At 37.8% G+C, this 18542-nt stretch overlaps 1 long non-coding RNA gene across 3 annotated transcripts in view; it reads right to left on the bottom strand.

Moving 5' to 3' along the window:
• The window catches only part of LOC126041331 (uncharacterized), a 145371-nt gene that overhangs the window by 126024 nt on the left and 805 nt on the right, over positions 1–18542 (bottom strand). The window lies entirely within an intron of this gene.

Below are 18542 nucleotides of genomic sequence, written 5' to 3'. Positions count from 1 at the left end.
GAGCTTCGGTCACGCAAAGCAGCCTGCACCGATGCACAAGTTCCTCTTGTCTTACCCTAGTTGCAACTTGGTTGTTGCATTGCTGTGAGACTAAGGCAAGACACTTTTTTACTGAAAACAGGCTAATTCATATTGGACACTCAGCTCAAGTTTTCAGTGACGACAGTGCAAATCGCTGAGAAGTTACTCCCCCAAAAGCATGGATCTCCATCTCTGTACATGTACAGATCAAGATTTGAGTCCCTTTCCGAAAACAGGTGCTGATCAAAGACACATGATTGAGCTCTGTGGTGGCACCACGGCCACAGCTAATGGTTTCTGACACACAGGTCAGGCCAGTCTGGGGGCAGAAAGAGGAAGAAAACTCTGATTGTTATGAACAACTAAGTGCTTCCCTGAAGAACAGAATTTCATCCTGCCCCTGGAGAGACATCTACAAATTTAAGCCACTTGGTTAAATCAGACTTGCCAGAGGTAGTTGCTAATTTTATGTTCCACAGATACTGACCTCCAGCCTGCTAATAAGGGGTGTTGTTTGCAATGTGCTGTGTATTTTCAGATACTAAATTAATGGGATTTGTTTTCACACAGAGTGCTCAACAGCATTAGATGCATTGAGTCACACAGTCTAGATAATTTTCAATTTAATCTCATGGAGATTCTGACTGAACCCTGCTTCTGACATTTCCATAATTAGAAGTGTTTGACATTACATTTTAACAGCATTCTTTTTATTTAGCATTTTTGTGTGCAATTAATAACCTAAGCTAAAAATAATATTTATGTGTATATACATTGCACTATGAAAACCAAGATATTTTTAATACAGTATTTCATTTGAATACTTTGAGGTCATGTGGAACATCTATCTCTTTATATGGATAACTAGAAGCAAAGAAGAATCCATCATGATAACATGCAAATAAGTATGGTGCATTCATACGAGACCAAACACTGAAGTAATAAAAAGGAAGGAAAACTACACAGCAGGACAGATATTTCCAGCATTAATGTAGCATTTTCACCTGCTGTGCAGACGCAAATTCTGTGTACATGAATTAACACTTGTTCTTATTTGTTTTCTCACCTTCTTTATAGAGCAGAAGCCCTATGTGCATCTTTACTTTCAACTAATATTAAGAAGCATCCATAGCTGCAAAGATTATTTCCATTTCTACCCACATGTGAAAACCATCGTTGTTATGTACAGTTCCCAGGGGAAAAATTTAAAAAGTTATGCCAAAAAATAAGAAATGTCTGTTTGACTCTCGTATTTTAGTGATAAAAGACTCTTTTTTAAAAAAAATTTACATCTTCTGAATGCTCGTTCAAATGCCAATAAGAAGGTCTAAATCAATTTAATAACATAACTTCTATACTTTCTGGTCGAGCAAAGCTCATGTCATGGTTTAACCCCAGCCAGCAACTAAGCACCATGCAGCAGCTCGCTCACTCCTCCTCGCTCCCAGTGGGATGGGGAGGAGAATTAAAAAAAAAAAGTAAAACTTGTGGGTTGACATAAGAACAATTTAATAACTAGAGTAAAATAAATTATTATAATAATTATAAAATACTAGTAGGAATTTTTTTAAATGGAAAAAAATTATCCAGGGAGCTCCTGGACTTTATGTAGGTGGAGACTGGTCTCCGATTTCTTATCTTAAAAGAATGTTAATATAAAACATTAAGATCAATACTAGCCTGCAAACAGTCCTGTATGTGCAATTGGGTCATGCATTTATTTTCATCATCATTCCTCTTGCAAAGTTTAACTAGTTTCTTGTAGATAAGATTTCTAAAATATATTTATATTTTCATGGTAGCCAGATGTGTTTTAATGTCAAAGCAAACACCACAAAAGGAGATGGTTCTGAGAAAAGAATAAATCACTATCTAAACATAACAATGAAAGGCAGAGTATTGCCAAACTCAGGCTTATCACAGCAAACCTGTAACAGACGACTGAACAACAGATCAGTCTATGCTGATGATTCATTGCCCTACTCCACTTAATGCCACTCAGGCAACAGAAGGGACACAAACCCCGTTCCATCTTCTCCACCATGAAGGTCTCCTTGGGAAAGGCATGACAGAAAAACCAGTGTTGTATCCCCAGATAGCAATGGGAAGCCAGAGCTTAGCCAGCTGCACCCTGCACTGGGATGGTCCTATGCAGAGTATCAGAGCTGCAGCTCCATCAGTGACATTTCTTTATGCACTGGGAGTATGGATCTTGGACACAGTTGAGAACCTGCCAACATTCAAGAAAGCTGTAATGGTTCAGCCATACACCTTGTCCTTAAGCAAATTCACTCCCAAGCAGGATTTTAACTGTTATGTTCAGACCAACACCTCTCTTCTCTCTCTTTCCTCTTGCTTTGTCTCCACAGTCTGAACTAAAATCATGGTCCCTTTTTTTCACATGTATGTCCAACCACAAGACTTAAGACAGTTTTACTGAAGCATACCCTTCAATTTTTGTCTTCAGGCATTCCTTGTTTCTCCTAACTCCTCTTCACAAACAGTGACCACCATGTTTAGACTTATAATTTGGCCATTACCCAAGTCTCATCTTTCTATTTCTTCCATCAAATCTAACTTCACACTCTTCCTGCCTGACATTATTAGGACGACTTTTCCTTTCCATCCAACTAAATGTCTTGATCAAGCCTTTAGCACATAACATCATAACTCCTACAACCTTCTTCTCTACAGCCATGATAATTGCAATCTTGCTCAAATTCTAACCATTTAAAGAGTTGCCTCAAGAATAATTTTCCTGACTTTTTTTATATGACAAATCCATCTTTTCAGTTCTACCTATTGCTTAACCTCTTTACTATACAAAAAACAAAACTATGCATGTTTATTTTTAAGGTACTTCATCACTTAAACAGTTATGAGTTTATAAAGGGCCTTGCCTTTATTTTTTGTTCACTGTCAAAACCTTTATCTTCACTCCACTGAAGATGTTTGTCAATTCATTTTGAAGTAGGATATTTTCACCTTCTCCTATAATACAGTTTTTGCACAGAAGCATCACAAATATCAGATGTACCTTATTGTGCCTCTTCAGACTGAACCCTCCTCTGGCATAACTCTTGCAATAAATCCACAATGGACAGGCGAGGTGTGCGCAGTCATCAGTCACGGCCCCATTAGCACCACCTCCTTCTGTTCGTTGTCTCCGTCCATCGTGGAGTATAAGCTGTTCAGGGGAATAACTTTGTTTTATACCCCAACAGCAGCAGGGTCCTGATCGCTCAGTAGGGTGTTTGCATACCAACGTGATACAGACAGTGAAGAGTAACTATTACGAACCACCTACTGTACTTTGAGATGTGCTTCCAGTCAACACCTTGTATGGAAGTTATGCGCTACCTACGACACACAGAAGGCCCAGCCTGGCCTATCATTCTTACAGGTAATTTTTACTGAATTCATAAAAGGCTCCAACACATGGAATTCAATCAGCTATGCTTTATTGCTTTGTATCAGAACATGCATGCATCATACTTCATTCAGCTCAGCAAGTAAAATCAAAGTGTTCTCAAATCTCTGCTATTCTTATGAGAAGCAATGATAGAACAGTCCTGATGGCCTTTATTCTGCTAATTAGGAGGAAAAAACCTTGGAATAAGTTTTTGCCAGTGACTGCATTAGTGAACACACAGTACAATAATATGGTACAACAAGAAACTTCTGTAACAGATAATTCTGTCTTTCTGCTTTCTTCAGCCTGACACAAAGCTGGAATAATTAGGATGATAAAGTCTAAGCAGCCCTAGTAAATTCAGCTAAATCTGGTATCAACGCAGTTGGGATACTTATTTGCATGTTTAAATTACTCAAGTGACTAATTTTATAATTTCCTTTTCAATTGCTGAATGCCTTACTTTTAAAATTAGTCCCCTGAGAAGCAGAGGCACAGTGCATGGTGCTGTTAAAGCTAAAAACTTGTTATACTTTAGAAGATTATCATAATATTGCATACATTATTTCTTCTTTAATAAAAATTTAATTGTGCATATAATTTGATAATTTAATACCAATAATGTGTTATACAAATCTAGAATGCATTCATTTGTTTTCTTCTTGGAAAAAAGTTACGTTCAAGATTTCTCTGAATAAATATTCTCATTATTAGAACTCCCAATTTTGCCATATCTCGCCTGTCGTGTTCCTAAATGGGACAAAACTCATACCCAGTGAAATCATACCCTTTTATTGTTACTCAAATGTCCTTAAAGCCAGCCTCCTGTTCATGTTGTGGAAGCTGCAGAACACTAAGACAGGCTACCTCACTTCATTAATGAAGTTCTGATGATGGTCCTTGGGTACATCTTTAATAGAAAGACAAGGAACAACCACAAAAAGCCATGACAAGAATGAACAGCATTTTGTTGTCATTGGAGGCAAAATTCTCCCCTACTCTTTTGTCTGTTGGTGTGCAGTTTTTAGAAGAAAGCCAAATCTCTGGAAACCATTATAAACAGTGATCACAGTAAAACAGGCCCGTTTTCTGCAGAAGCTGACTCATCATGACCTTCCAAAATGTCAGATTCCATACACTATGCTAAAAAGCCACCCTCAACATTATCTGTTTATTTCCTCACACAGGGACAAAAATTCAGCAATAGGAAGTGCTCAACAAATTGTATAGGCAATGGTGATTTGCTTGGTTTACAAAACAGATAAAGGAGAGAGTCCCACTGCTAAGAACACTGCCACTATAATCCTCATTTCTCCAAGGTTTGTACAATACATGGATTTCAGAAAAAAGAAATCTGGCAGGTTGTCATCGTTTAACCCCAGCCAGCAACTAAGCACCACGCAACCACTCACTCACTTCCCCCCGCACCCAGTGGGATGGGGGAGAAAATCAGGAAAAGTAGTAAAACTCACGGGTTGAGATAAGAATGGTTTAATAGAACAGAAAAGAAGAAACTAATTATGATAATAACACTAATAAAATGACACCAGTAATAACGAAAGGATTGGAATATACAAATTATGGGTGGTGCAATTGCTCACCACCCACCAATCGACACCCAGTTAGTTCCCAAGCAGTGATCTGCCCCTCCAGGTCAACTCCCCCCAGTTTATATAACTGGGCATGATGTCACATGGTATGGAATACCCCTGTGGCCAGTTTGGGTCAGCTGTCCCAGCTGTGTCCCCTCCCAACTTCTTGTGCCCCTCCAGCCTTCTTGCTGGCTGGGCATCAGAAGCTGAAAAATCCTTGATTTATAACTAAACATTACTTAGCAACAACTGAAAACATCAGTGTTATCAACATTTTTCTCATACCTAGCTCAAAAACCATGGCACTATACCAGCTACTAGGAAGACAATTAACTATCCCAGCTGAAACCAGGACACAAGTTTTACTAATAACCTGGATCAATCCTTGCGTGACTGTCAGTTTCATACATCCACCTCCTGGCATGAATAGGTCTGCAATACTGACCTTGTCAATTCAGTGTATCCTTCAATACGCAGATGCTATTTGTAGCTTTTCATAACAGACTGCAAATGGCCACTGAAAACATCTTTAAAAGCACTTGGAAAATCCCATTTTGTTACATCATTGCCAATTATTGTCTCTAGCAAACTAGCCTCTTGACTGGTTGTTGATGTGCAATCTGGTTTTGCATATCCTGGGGGGAACAGTGATCTCAGGAACCTCCTAATGAAAGTAAAACTCACTCACCAGGATCACAGGAATGACAAATAAAGTTATCTTCTGTAGAAATTACGAGAAACTATTTTCTAATGTGTTCTACTGACACATTATTTCTTTCCAGTTCTCTAACTTGGCTCTCTGTGGATGTCATCAACACCTCCAAAGACAACAAGAGAACTGTTAACAGTTCTAAACCCTCCCTCTCATATCCCCCATGGCAGCCCTTGAGATTTAACACCCATCTACCTCCCACTAATCCTTCCATATTACCAGTGGTCGTGCTAGCCTCATGGCTGCCTGATGCATCCAGAGACCCTAGTTTGAAATCATGGCTTCTCTGCACCGGGAGCAGTTATGCTGCTCAGATAAATTCTGCTCTAGGTAGATAAAACAGCCAAATAGCAATAGGCTGCATACAAACAAAATGTTAATCTCCCCTAACTCCTGCTTCGCTATACTGTTGTTTAGTTCCCTCATTCTTTCTTTTTAGTTTTTATACTTCTAGTTTTCCTGGCCAAATATAACAACAAGGTTTTCAAAAAGCCTGTTTCTGGTAAATTCACTTCTACTCTGTTCTTCTAGAGCTCAGGAAGGCATTATCTGAACACAGCAGTGACATAAAAGTACAAAAGCCCAGATATTTCTCAGTGTTGACATTCTTCCCTTCAAAAACAAAACAATAACATCCACTCCTTCCCAAAACTCAACAGTACAACTCCTGTGCCCATGTGCCCAACAGCAAGTCATACGAATGTATTTTATCAAGAAGTTTAATCAAGAGTAATTACCTCACTAAACGAGGAATACCAGAAGATGTATTTTTCCATTGCAAATTAAAAAAAAAAACAAACTTCAAGTCCTAATAAATTTCCACCTTCATACGGGTATTAAAACAATTAAAACTTATAAATCTCTAACATTAGCTTTCTGTACTCAGAGAGTAAAGGGTTATTTTTCTCACATGAAAACGAACTTTTCATAGAACATAGTTTTCACAGAACTACGCTAACTTCCTCATGCAAAGGTCAATAAAGTACACACAGCAATCTTCTAAAGCTTGCTGCTAAGAAAACTGACTTTTAAATCCAGTAAGCCTATATGCAATCTTAATATAACATACAGATGACCTTACTAAGCTTCTCTACCTTCTATAAATTTAAATTAATTGTATCATTTTATTTAAGTTTCCAACTTGCTGTGGTGTATTAGCATATTAAAATTAACTCTGCAGGCTGTAATCACTTTACCTTAATAAAACAACTTACCAAGGCAAATGTGATAAAATTATAGTACCCCCTTGTGGTGTTACCTTCATACCCCAATAGAACATTTCTTAATATTATATTCTAAAAAAATCTTCTTCTATCAAGCTCAGTGGATAACTAATTAACCTTTTCTAGAATCCAATACGAGCAAAGGGAAATTAAAAGGACTATCACCAGAATCTGAGAATGGATGAGCTAGAATGACATTTTTCCATAAGCAGAGAAAGTAATCTTTAGTAAAACCTTATGCATTTTTACATCAAGCAACATAGCATGTAACACTTTAATATGAAAACAGTGTTTGGGAAATCGTCTCCATGATGCAACACCAGTAAATAATGCTTTCCATTAAAACAAACAAACAAAAACCCCACCACCCAAAAAAAACAATCAAATTATCAGTTTAAAAAGTAATTTAAGAGTTCACCATTCAATGATTGTATCACACCTTGTACAATGTTTTCCCTCGCGAAATGTAAATTACTCTGGCCCTTTGATTCCAGAGGCCCCCTCCGCAGAACTCTTCAGTCTTCCATTCTCTAATATTTATACACATATATACATACATACATACCCCATTCTCCTCTTACCTCAATAGATTCTTATGAAAACAAGGAAACAAACAAAAAGTAACAACAGATTTTCAAAGCAGGACAAAACAAAAGTGTGTTCTGTATTCTCTATTCTTTCTGATTCCAAAGAGGTGTGGGATTTCTTGAGATTAAAACATCCATGTCTCCCAAAAGTACTACAGAAGTCTGTCCTATTTAAATATTATCACCTATTAAAAAACCTACAGACCGACAGCCACACAACCAGTTAGATTTACTTTTAGAAAAGCGCTCGCACCTAGTTGTTCCCAACACTCACTCAGCAACATTAACAACAGCAGGGTAATACCAAAAACATTAAGCATAAAGAAATTCTTTAGATGCCATGTATTTTGAATTTTTTCTATATTTGTGCAAACAAGATGCACTTTTAGAAGACATTATAACGGTAATTAAGGCTTTAAAAAAAATCAAGATGTTATTACCCCATTTTCTTCATGATTGTATGGTAATAGCTTCAACAAGTATTTGACCAGACTGAAGTGAAAAAAGCTGGTTTTTATTTACATACACCTACTGGCTTACTAATATATCCAATATATGAATATTGGTGTTTAATCTACACATGAGAAACATGGCAAAGGATATCAAACCACACAGTTGTCTACAGCCTGACACAGGTAAGATGGCACAGAAGTTCTTAAATATCTGAAAAAAAGTATTCACTGCATCTGACATGAATTGCTCCTGTTAGCAGTAAATGAGAGTATTCGAGACACGGAGAAGGGGTACAGGTATATTTTCAATAACACACGTGCATTAACCCCTTTAACAAACCTGACTCAGTCTGTGATCTCAACCAAGAAAGGCAAGCTTTCCAGAAATTATAACAGCATAGAAAAGGGATGAGCAAGAGAAAGGGAAGAGGATCTCTCTCCCAAAACCCGGATTAGGTTGGCCTTCTCATCAGTCAAGTTGGGCATATGCAGTCAAATTTGGGCTGAGGCGTAAAAGATACACAGACAAGGTAATAATTGAAAGGAGTATCCAAGGGAAGAAGCCAGCAGCAGACATCAAACTGACCAGGGAGCAAGCAGGGAGATGCCAGGCATGTACCTGCTATGGGTCGCAGTGCCCCTCTGCAGCATCTAGCAGTGCTTAAACACAAGCCTGGTTCCACAATGTTGGTTGTAGTAGCTACAGGAGAAATTCATCTTTCTAGAGAAGGTATGGAAAACAAACGTGACGTTCCTATTACGAATGCTTCACATGCACAGCATTGAGAACAGTAAATTTGGTCTATGAAATGCAGACCTAGGCTATACAGGATTTGTAATTGCCTAATATTAAAGCCTGGACATAAAGTAAATTCAAAACTGTTTCCATAACTAACAGGAACTTAAAATGCAGGATTGAAATGCAGTACCAATAAAGCCTTTGTAAATGCAAACCTAAAATATGTGTTTCTCTGAAAGAAAATAGTTGCCATAGGAATTTATTTTCTTTTTTTCTAGGCTTACAGAGAAGCTGTGTATAACCACTTTTGTCTGCTGAAAGGTGTGGCTTTGCATTATTCTCAAGTTGTGACAAATCAGGTATTGGGACCAGTAGGGAGTAACCATGTCAGTGGCAAAGTATGAAACAGCATTTCTCTCTCTGCCAGTCCCAGCATCTTTCACAGGGACCACTGCTCCCACAAAACGAAGCCATTTAAAGCAAATCCAAGCTTCCTCAGGCTAGTGGAATAATTTCAACACTCTTTAAACAAGAATAAACTACATCACTACTACCAGCATTTCTAAAACATGCCCACTACAAGAATTTCAAAACACACCTGTATAACTAATTTTGCATTTTCTAAATGAGACAGCTGTAACTGAATGAAAAAAGTTATTTTATCTAAATTGTACAACTAAGCAGTAGCAGAACCAAAACATCAGCTACATCAACCTCACCATATTAAAGACCCTTCAAGGATAATTTACTGCATTTTTCATACCAACTTGGCCTGGGTGTCACAAGGATCAGAGGGATCCAGGCAGGTTACATTCCTTTCATCTTTAAATATTTGCATTCAAGGGCTCTGGGAACAAGTGAAGTGAGTTGTTCCTACGACCAGCACATACCACTGTCAGAGAGAAAAATTTGCTGTTGAGCTAGGACAGGTCTTCAGCTTCTCCACAAGTCCAGTCTTATGACAGACAAGGTGCTTAGAGATGACCACACCAGCTGGACCACAGAGGCTGATGGCACCACAGGTATGGCTTGGCTTTCATGGTACTTCCATAAGATTTTCCTTGTAGGAGAGTCTTCCACTGAGATCAGTTGCCCAAGTGCCTTAGCAGTGGGGGCTTAAACTGGATTTGAAGGGTACCCCAAGACAGAATAAGGAGGGATGTCTTTGGTGGGATTGCATATCACATTCAGGGCAACAAGTTGTTGACACCATAAGCAAAAAGCTTAGAACCATACTAAATCTGGGTAACTCTTTGGGCATCCAGACCAGAAAGTCTCCCCATCAGTGCCCATTTTCTATCAACTGCTGTTTCATTGCTCTAGGAGCCAGCCTAAGTCCAGTGCCCTGTAACACCAAGTTTGTAACATGGCTTGTGTAACCTCCACAAGACTAGAGACTGAGGTTTCTCAGAACTGGGCTTTCTGAAAGATTTTCTCCAAGAACTGGCAGCAGGCACTTGGGGTTTTGTCCACAGCTGCGCCTGTAAGGGCAATGAAATTATTTACTCTTCACAACAGTAATTCTGTGCCCTTGCAATAATTATTATGACACTTGATGGACCTTTGTCCTGTCTCCTAAATTCAGTGTCCCAGGGAAACACCTCAGGTCCCAAATTGTACACACAAACCTCAGAGGCATCTCCTTATAGATCCTGAATAGCCTGTACCATTCTGCTGCCCAGACTACAGCCCAATCACACAAGCTTCCTCCAGCAGCAGGAAGACTCAGGTGGGACCGGCTTAGTACCCATGAGTTCAGATGCCCTCCAGAACCTAAAGACTAGGGAACATGGAAGCATCCAAGAGCCTGCTCAATGGCATTCCACAGTTGGGGAACCTTGCTGGGACAGTCTTTTTGAACAATCTTACAGAACAGCCTAGACATGGCTGTTAATTCCCAGGTATTTTAATCCCATCATCTACCAAGTGCAACACATTATCTTCCATCACCATAGAAGTACGCAAAAAAATGAACCTCTCCTCTCCATGACAAAGGAAGCCTTACATAAACAAAATTGCATACATTCCTGATATTTGACTGCAGGTTAAGAATGGAAAAAAGAGAAAGTCTGAAAGAAATATACTTAAGATTTTATTCAAACAAGAGAGGACCTTCTGCTTAGCACACAAGCCATTAAGAATTTTTCAACCAAATCATATGGACCTGCATATACAGTACATGTTAATTCTTCATCTTCTTCCTTACAGAAGTAATGATGAAAGTATCCCTGCTTCAGGATGGACTGGTTTAATTCTGCTTCAGCACTCAATTCTGCCTTTCATTTGCGTACTGACTTTCTGAAATTCCATGGAAAGACATTGTTGTTAAACAGCAGTGAGTGTTATTCTCACAGCAGTGTACACTAATAATAATTCAGTGTGGTGTCATGGAAGGCTGTGAGCTCTTAGCTGAATTTATTTGAAAAATAAAGTTTGGGTTTTTTCTCAGAGATCTTTACTTAAGTCAGCATGGAACTCTTGTAAAAGATAACTACCAATAAGTCACAACTACCCAAGGAACAGCCTTTTTATTTTATTTTTTTATTCCTTGCTCACCATGACAACATAATAAACGAGCCCTGAGAGACTAGAAGTGCATAACTATTTAAAATTTTGTATTTTATCTTTCATTGTATGCTTCCAGACATAACATTCATGATCTATTTTTTAAAACCCTCTTCAGTGTCTCCAAGTGAAATATTCCAATTTTCAACTGCAATATACAATAATCAGAAATACATCTTTAGCTGTGATTCTAGGTAACAGTTTACAAAACTAGTCTTACAGTATTTTTGTGATCCATTAATAATTACTTGCTCCTGTAAAAGAAAAGCAACAAGCCAACAGTTTCAACATCTGCTTTTTCAATTTTTGTTTTGAGTTCTGTTGGATGTCTCTGTATTCTTTCATACATGACTAATAGGAAAGATACAAGACTAATAGGAAACATAACTGCAACTTCACTTACGGTTGGTTTCAGTTAACAGATGTTCTTTAAACTATCCAACATAAAAGCATTCATTTTAGAAAAACTGACCCCAAAACTGCTTCATAAAATAAAGTATTTCAATTTTTTTCCCCTCAAAGCTTTAGGATCTTTCAAGACACTACAGTGTAAGAGGCCTCAGAGTTAAAAAACAAAAAAAACCCGAAACAAACACACACACACACCCCCCTTATAACTTCTGACCTTAAATATCAGGAGACTAAAGGTTTTGCAATATAAGTATCAGAAGTAACATACACACCTATACAAAAAGGTGGGCCTCCTAGAGTATGTCTTTTCATGCTAAATTTTAAGTGCCAACATAAAATTACAGAAACAGAGATCTGCAAAACCCCTATGCCACAGATGACTGCCATGATAGGTCAACCAAAGCTTTAGTTTTCCATAAGCTAGTACAGGAGTTATGGTGGGGTCTTTTGGCTGTTGCAAAAGCTGCTTCCTTCTGGGTAAGTAACTACTACAAGTCAGTCACAAAGATGATGTTTCTTGAGTTTCTCACTAACATGCTTTCACAGGCATATCAACTAGGGTGATAATAGTACGAGTCCTACTTCCAAACTATTTAATATAGAATACAGTGAATGAAAAATTATTTGTCCCACACACACCTTGTACAGTTGAAGAATTTACCTAAGATCAATAAATAGGTTTGAGAAGACCTATGTTGTTCCACATTTCTTATTCTGACAATACCACTGTATGTTTGCCCTGTTCTAACACTTATCTACAAACCTGCTGCTGACCACAGTCAAAGAAAGCGTAGCAGACCAGATATACCTTTGGTCCTTTTGTTCAGTGTTTTTGTTCATAGAACACCACATTCAAGAGCTATGGGATAACTTTGCTACAAGTGCAATCTGCTTACAGCATGGCTTTTTTTAAAGGTCTGTCTATAAAAGAAACGGAGAATAAAACCAAAGAAACAGCTATTGTCCGAAATGCCTTCCAAGCTCATCCATCACTGTTTGCATAACATGGGGACAAATGGGTACTGCCGCAGCACTGCTGTAGTTAAACTGGCACCATAGTGTAGTGCTGATTTAAATATGAACAACGTTTAATGCCTCTGACCTTTTCCAGACTCACTCTTCCCTATGTTATGAAGCCAAAACATCAAGAGCAACTTCACAGTTTTACATTTACAATTAAAGATTATTATATTAAAAATTATATTGGAAAGTAATTTTTGCAAGTCTGTTCTCCTGCTTCTATTTTGAAGGTCCTTGTGCAACAACACTGAACAGCTGAGCATAACTGGACTTCTCAGAACTTTCAGCAGCTGACTGGTGAAAGCAGCACTGCATCTCTTTCCCAGGAAGAGACTGTAGGTGGCAGCATTTTTATATGGAAAAAACAGAATTCACATTTTAATATTCAATTTATAGTCAGATTCTGAGACACTTGCTCACATGCAAGGACATTTACTCTTGGAATCAATTCCTCCCACACAGCTATGTCTGTTAATCAAGTGCCCATACAAGCATCAATATTTTGGCCTAGACAAGAAGCTAAACTGTTCTATCCACTAACATTAAAGAAGAGCATTCAAAAAGTCATTCAAATACAAGTTTAGAAACAGATGAAGGAACTGAAGCTTGCAAAATAGCACTATGCCCTATGAACATGGCTTTTTATTTTAAATATTTTTATTACTTCCTAACCAGAATTCTTTCAGCTTTGCAGAGGGATATGATTACTTAAAAACAACAACAACAACAACAAAAACACACATAAAAAACCAAACCATCAAACCACACCTCTTGTTTAAAAAGTGCTATTAAAAATTCATACAAGAGTTAGCACTGGAGAAAAGTTAGTGAATAAACCGAAGTTGAAAGCAAGTTTCTTTCAGACAGTCTGTTTTTCCAGATGCATCATCAGCATCTGCATGTTAGCAATTTTTCATTATTTATAAATGTACTACAGGAACACAGCCAAACTACAAGCCAAGAAGTCCAACACACACATTTTTAAAAATAGGGAATGTGTCTTGGTTATAGAACAAAAGAACTCATTTTATCACTTGGCTTTACCGCTTGAGAAAATGGCTCCTGGTGTGCTGAACTCCATGATAAATGTGCCCCCTCTAGATCTTTATTGCCCTTGTAAATCAAAGGACTGACAGCAGTTAATAAGAAAGCTTTTGAGTGGTTTTGAAGTTTTGCTTTGTACAAATAAAATCTCATATTAAAGAATTTGCTAGTCCTCAAGGTGTGGAAAAATGAGTGTGACTAGAACCTGTTGTGCTTTCTTTTTTTAACTGTTTGTTTCCACTATTTTCAAAAAAATTGTCTTGTATAGCAAGGGTACCGGAATAAAATAAGCAAATCACTCTGCATTGAAATATAAAGTCAATGAGTTATTAAAAAAATTAAAATCTTTCTGGCATTTCTATACCCTGTGATGTCTGGACAGGGCAACAAAATCAGGAGTGTACAATATAAAACATTAAAGATTTTTCCATAATTTTACATTAGATGTTGACAATACTTCTACAAACCGTTTTTAACTAAAGAAAGTGATGATTCTACACCCAAAAGTTATCAGTCGAATTCCACTGTTATATTATTGTAGGGAGGATAGGATTATCTGAGTCACCAGCTAACCCACGGGTATGGACAAAAGTTTTAAAATCCATTGGCAGAAACTACAGCAATATTCACGGACGGCCAAATTATGGTAAGCAGCATGAGTTCTACTTATATATGTACCTTTTGGTCAAGCAACAGTACCCTACAGGGAAACAAAGAGACAAATTACTGCAACACAAATATTTAAAGATAATATCATAAAGAGATCAATTTATAATTATACATTTTAAAGTTTGCTTTAGAGATTACAGTCTAGAACAGACATTTGGAAAAAAATGGTTATTTGGAGGTCTTCAGAAGCAAACTGCAGTTTGGATAAGGACACTCTTTATGGCATCATGCATTGAGTATACAGGGTCAGCATTTCACTGAATTACAGTTTAACCAAAACAAATTAGAATTAATGTTGTGGTGCCTTTCTATTTTGCTTCCATGGCTTGCATTATCCTTGTTCAATTCCAGGCAACATCCTTCCTTCTAAAACAGTTTATGGCACGCCCTGGCTGAGGAAATCTTAACAGGAAACTACAGTTATTTGGACAAAGCTAAATGTATTTATAGGGAAATAAATATATTTCCTGTTCAAACTGGTAGCACAAAGGTATTATGTGACAAACTATCAACAGGTCTAAAGAAAGCCTAGCTTCTCCTGACTGGATTTTAAACACATTTTAGAAGGCATCTCAGTAAAAATACATGTTAGTGGACATTGTCTCTTTAACTGTTCAGTTCCCTCCACCCCAATCTAGGAAGAATAAAGTAGGGTTTTTCTCTAAAAACAACCAGTATTAAAGGAGCACATTAATAAGTGTCATTTAGGATTAGGATCCAAAGTATCAGGCATCAATATTTCCCAGCTGGGTGGATCTTTTGTAGCCAAAGTCCCAAGATGTCACTTACCACTAGCAGACACTGGAAAGCTACAGAGAAAAAGCAAATCAGACTGAAGTGTTACTGCCTTCTGCATGATTTACCCTCCTCCCTACACTCCCAGCCTGCCCTGCCCACAGCCCACCATCTGCTTGCTTATGCAATCTTCCTTCACGCACTCTGCCCTTTGGGTAGGTAGAGGATCCTCTTTATCTGGGAGAGACTCAGTGACATGGATAATCAAACCTTTCTTCCAAGGAGAGGCTACTGACCAGCAAACAGCAGCTCCTTCTCAGACAAGACAGAAAAATACACATCAAGAGCTATACACAAAGCAGGCTGTATGTCTGGATGGTGTAGCCTACCACACAGCCCATCGACGGCTCAGTTTATGGCCTTGATGAACTGAGGTTGTTACTGTGCCATGCTGGTATTTTCATTTAAAGCACTATTACACTTCTAACTCTCATCATTGGAAAGAACACCTAGAAATACAAAGTTAATGTATTCAGTAAATGTATGCCTTCCCTAGTCTGTAGACGATCAGACTCTTCTGTGATTCTACCAACAGAATCACCTCCATTTGTTTTTTCCCCCCTATTACAAATTTCCATCACTGCCCCTCACCCCTAATATTGACAGATTGAAAGGAGTAGGCAAGAGATAAGGCCACTAAAAGTGTCCCTCAGCTGTGTTATTGTGGTGGTATAGGCCAGCATTAGTTAAATGAGAAAACAGCTGGCAAGCAGAGACTCCATAAAGCTATGCTTGATGGCTGCCCAGAGAGAGAATGTGTCACCAATCTAATAAGGATCTAGGTCCAAACATGACACAGGACATTTCACAGAAATAAAAACCAAATTTCTGAAGCATATAATTACTTCACGGTTTAAAGACAAATACTACTTCCTGATGAAAGTGAGATTCCTGAAGTAGAAGTGTACTCCCCAAGGCTGGAAAAGAGGTCAGAATGTGACAAAAGATGTAGAAACCACCCAGAATCTGGGTACCAACAGTTTTCTTCCTGCTGCTTCATAGCAGGTTTAGAAAAGCCTACAAAGATGTCCTTCTGTGCCACTAGTAAGTATAACCTTGCACTTGAGGAGACTTTACCACACCTAACAAATCAAAAGGAAAACAATAATGGCAAAAAGTGAATTCAGAATGCAGTTACAGGTGGCATCATTCAAGACAGTGTTCACTTTCTGCAAACGAACTTTCTTTTAAAATGCAGTCTTAGCTGATACTACATGAATGGGACAGCTAGCTCAAACATAGCAGGCATCCACCTCCCCAGACAGCATAATGTTTCTTTGCTGCTGACTTTCCCCTTGAGGTTAACAAGGTCATTATTAAAGGAAGACCAGAGGTTAGTTTAACATTTATAATTATTAATTTGATTTTTAAACTACTTTATGATGATTTATTCTTATTTTTCAATCCAGAAATTATTTGTAAACCTCTGAAAAGCAGTTATGTGTTAAGTTTTGGGTTTTGGCAAGGGTGTGTGTGTTTTTGTTTGGGTTTATTTTTGTTTGGTTTTAAACAAAATAAAAGTGATGGAATCACTTGTTCCGTTTAAAGAACAAAACACAGCTCCCTCCCTCCCCACTTCAGGTCAGTTGCCAGGTGCTGGCATACTGCAGAACCTCTCTAAACTTTGAGTTTCAGCTCAGCAATCAGGAGCCAAATCATATGTAAGTATTGATGTTTGCCACTCTACAGTTAAATTACATCAAGCATCAATGCAATCAACTCATTAGCTGTTTTTTATTGAGCACCAACATTCATTACTTACTTTTCAATTCTTTGATTAAGCAACATATTGCCTGTATTCCCAGTCTACATCTACCAGCTGATTAGCTCAATAATACTGATAATCTTCTCAAGTCAAAAGAGCTGGGAAGGGAAGTAACTGAAATCCCTAAGAGCAGACTCAATTTACTCCTTTTGTGTATAACATCAATACACTAAACTACTAGCAATACAATCCAGCAAATGAAACTTCAAATGCGCTAAGTTAGAGAGTAATTTTAACAAAAAGTCACAGCAGGTCATTAAAATGCCCCTTAATTGTCTCTAGATCATACTCTGTTGTCCTTCCACAACCTTCCTGGCATGCTGAGATTTTAAATCTCTTCTGACTGATGTAAGAACGAAGAACAGAATTGAAGTGTGATTGTCACATACGGAGTCTGAATGTCAAAGGTCAAAACAGCTTACTGGTATGCTGGCCCACTGCTCCAAATTTTATATCTTTTCTGTCCCTCAGTTATTGCCTGACATGATTTAACAACTGTAATTCCTTATTTAACGATGTCAAAGGTTTTTAGGAAATTGACTGTATTTCACCAACGATATATTTCTTCTTGATTACAGAGTGGTTAAAATGATTTTAAACCAAGACAGCAAAATAAAGCAGTAATAAAATCAATAAAAGGTGCTTAAAACATTCCTTCTATTAGGTAATGGCATTTAAAATATCCGTAGCTTGTAATGGCACTTAGGATATGCCCAAAAATCAATGAGCTAAATTACTTATTGAACTAGTTAATTTGAACATTGAGTTTTATATGTATATTGATAAAACAAGCTACAAGAATACTGGCTGTGTTTGAATTTCACGGTGAGATGTCTCCCTCTGCTGGAAAAAAAACTCTAAAAATTCGACCAGATTTTTTTTTTTTTTTTAAATCAGCAACACTAAGGGATGTAACGCCTAAAAAACTCCACAAGAGGTCTCCAATTCTCGTAGAGTTTGTAAATGAATGCTGCTTTTGCTGAAGACTGCCAAGTGCTAAAAGATGCTAAACAGCAACACAAAACTTTAGATTTCACCCAGAATGCCGCCATTTGGTCAGACCTGAGGAAACGCAAAAAAAACACATAACATGGGAAAAGCATAGAAAATAAGGGATATCATAATGCTTTAAAAACAGTGAGACTATCCTCAAGAATTTTGCCAATACTTTTCATGTTAATAATTCTAGATTCAGTAATAACAGCCTCAGGTTCTAATTTCTTGCTAGAAGTAACGTATAAAAGACAAGCTCTATGTCTACCAGTTCCTACTCTCGGGGTGCAAGAACGCTTCTACAAAGACTAGCCTAAGGACTCAGTTCAGAGTCTCTTTCTCCTTTACATCGAGGAAAGCTGTACTTCAGAGAGGAAAAACGTTTAAAAAAATAAGAGAGGCTGAAGGATGTTGGGTTTGCTTACAAAACAAAGCACATTAGCCTAACACAGTCCCCTCGGAAGAAAGCAAACGCTAACAGTAATAAAGATTTCCGCCTATTTGCATAGGCTTTTATCGCCGCAGTACTGGGAACCCTGAAG

Source organism: Accipiter gentilis, chromosome 7 (assembly GCF_929443795.1).
Source record: "Accipiter gentilis chromosome 7, bAccGen1.1, whole genome shotgun sequence".
Classification (NCBI taxonomy): domain Eukaryota; kingdom Metazoa; phylum Chordata; class Aves; order Accipitriformes; family Accipitridae; genus Astur; species Astur gentilis.
Note: the sequence above shows the minus strand (reverse complement) of the source record. Positions and strands in the feature narration are given on the sequence as shown.